Genomic DNA, 2,652 nt, shown 5'->3' on the forward strand with positions numbered 1-2,652 from the left:
CCCCCCCCGTGCCCCCAAAGGCGCGGGCCCGCTGCCCCCCGGGCTGGCCGTGCTCATGCAGGGGGGGCTGCTCGGGCCGTGTCACCCCCCCGCTGGGCTGTGTCACCCCCCGAGGGACCCCCGAGAGGCGGCGGGGGGGGGGCAGAGACTCTGGGGGTCACACAGAGAGTCCCCGGGGTCACACCGAGTCCCTAAGGGTGACCCTGAGTCCCGGGGTGATCCCAAGTCCCTGGGGTGACACTGAGTCCCTAAGGGTCACACACAGAGTCCCTGGGGTGACACCAAGTCCCCAAGGGTCACGCACAGAGTCCCTACAGTCACACAGAGTCCCTGGGGTGACACTGAGTCCCTAAGGGTGACACCAAGGCCCCGGGGGTGACACAGAGTCCCTGGGGTCACCCCAAGTCCCTGGGGGTGACACTGAGTCCCTAAGGGTCACACACAGAGTCCCTGGGGTGACACCAAGTCCCCAAGGGTCACGCACAGAGTCCCTACAGTCACACAGAGTCCCTGGGGTGACACTGAGTCCCTAAGGGTGACACCAAGGCCCCGGGGGTGACACAGAGTCCCTGGGGTCACACAGAGTCCCTGGGGTGACACTGAGTCCCTAAGGGTGACACCAAGGCCCCGGGGGTGACACAGAGTCCCTGGGGTCACACAGAGTCCCTGGGAGTGACCCCAAGTCCCTGCGATGACCCTGAGTCCCGGGGGTGACCCAGAGTCCCTGGGGGTGACCCTGAGTCCCTGGAGGTGACCCCAAGTCCCTGGGGGTCACGCAGAGTGCCGGGGTGGCCCCGAGTCCCTGGGGGTGACCCCGAGTCCCCGAGGGTGGCCCCGAGTGGCGGGGACAGGGACCCTACTCCAGGTAGATGTCCTCTGTGGGGCAGGCGTACTCCAGGTGCTCCTGGTAATATTCCTGAAACGCTCGGCTGGGGGCACGGAGGGGAGGGGGCGTCAGCCAGGGCGGGGGGCACGGACTGCACCCCCAGACCCACGGAGAGCCCGAAGGAGGGGGCTGGCACCCCCCGAGCTGGCACAGGCAGACCCGGCACCCACAGCCCCCCTGAACCCCCAAACCTGGCATTGCTGACACCCACACACAGCACCCCAAACCTGGCACAGGAGGATCCCGGTACCCGCAGCACCCCCAAACCTGGCACAGGAGGATCCCGGTACCCGCAGCACCCCCAAACCTGGCACAGGCAGATCCTGACACCCACAGCACCCCCAAACCTTGCACAGCCAGATCCTGACACCCACAGCACCCCCAAACCTGGCACAGGCGGACCTCGGCACCCACAGCACCCCTGAACCCCCAAACCTGGCACTACTGGTACCCACAGCACCCCAAACCTGGCACAGGCAGACCCCGGCACCCCCAGTCCCCTGGCACCCAGACCCCAATCCCTGGCACCCCAATTCTTGGCGTTCCCTGTCCCCTGGCACCCCAATCCCTGACCTGGCACAGGCGGCCCTCGGCACCCACAGCCCCCCTGACCCCCCAAACCTGGCACTACTGGTACCCACAGCACCCCAAACCTGGCACAGGCAGACCCCGGCACCCCCAGTCCCCTGGCACCCAGACCCCAATCCCTGGCACCCCAATTCTTGGCATCCCCTGTCCCCTGGCACCCCAATCCCTGGAACCCCAGTCCCCTGGCACCCAGACCCCCCATAACCTCCAGCCCCACAGCCCCAGTCCCTGCCCCCCCACCCCATGCCGTGCCCCCTGTGTCCCCAGCCCTGTGTCCCCCGTGTCCCCCTGTCCCCCGCGTTGTCCCCTGCGTACCCGACACACTCGGCCACGTGTCGCATGGACTCCTGCGACACGAACACGTGGCAGGCGAAGCGGCTCAGCACCGGGTGCTTGGTGATGAACCCGAAATAGCTGCGGGGGGCATGGGGTTGGGGGCACCCCCAGACCTGCCCGGCCGGGGGACCCCCAGGGCCGGGGACAGCCACCGCGGGGCACCGCGGGGGGCAGGGGGCGCTGGGGTCGCTTGGGGTGACCCTGTATGGGTGGGGGTCCCTCAGGGTGCTCCTGGGTGGGGTGAGGGTCCTGTGGGGTTGTTCCTGGGTAGGGTGGGTGTCACTTGGGGTGTCCCTGGATGGGGTGGGGGTGTCCCTTGGGGTGCCCCTGAGTAAAGTGGGAGTTCCTTGGAGTACTCCTGGCAGGGTGGGGGTGTCCCTTGGAGTGCCCCTATATGGGGTGAGGGTCCCTCAGGGTACCCCTGAAGGGGTGAATGTCCTTTGGGGTTGTTCCTGGGTAGGGTGGGTGTCACTTGGGGTGTCCCTGGATGGGGTCGGGGTCCTTTGGGTTGTTTCTGGGTAGGGTGGGGGTCCCCTAGGGTGCTCCTGGATGGGGTGGGGGTGTCCCTTGGGGTGTCCCTGGCAGGGTGGGGGTCCCTCGGGGTGCCCCTGGGGCGGGGGGCTCACCAGCTGTTCCGGGGGTGGCACCCACAGAAGGAGATGTTCTTCATCTGGAAGAAGTGGCTGCAGCGCTCGAACTGCGCCGGGGGCACAGCGGGGGCTGGGTCAGCTCCGGGGGCCCAGAGCCCCCCAAAACCCGTGCCCCCCTCAGCATCGGCCCCAAACCCACAGCCCCGCACCTGCCGGGCACCCCCAAATCTGCTGCACTCACCCCCAGACCCC

General features: G+C 68.1%; 1 long non-coding RNA gene across 1 annotated transcript; it reads right to left on the minus strand.

Annotated features, from left to right (window-relative positions):
• Positions 1–395: 395 nt before the first annotated feature.
• Positions 396–2,646, minus strand: LOC120503395. Its single transcript, XR_005627733.1, has 3 exons — positions 2,437–2,646; positions 1,790–1,888; positions 396–929 (listed from the first exon to the last, which is right to left on the minus strand). It is a non-coding gene; the product is annotated as an uncharacterized LOC120503395 (long non-coding RNA).
• Between the last annotated feature and the right edge of the window lie 6 nt (positions 2,647–2,652).

The sequence above is a fragment of the Passer montanus genome, unplaced genomic scaffold (assembly GCF_014805655.1).
Source record: "Passer montanus isolate IOZ18808 unplaced genomic scaffold, ASM1480565v1 scaffold250, whole genome shotgun sequence".
In the NCBI taxonomy this organism is placed as follows: Eukaryota; Metazoa; Chordata; class Aves; order Passeriformes; family Passeridae; genus Passer; species Passer montanus.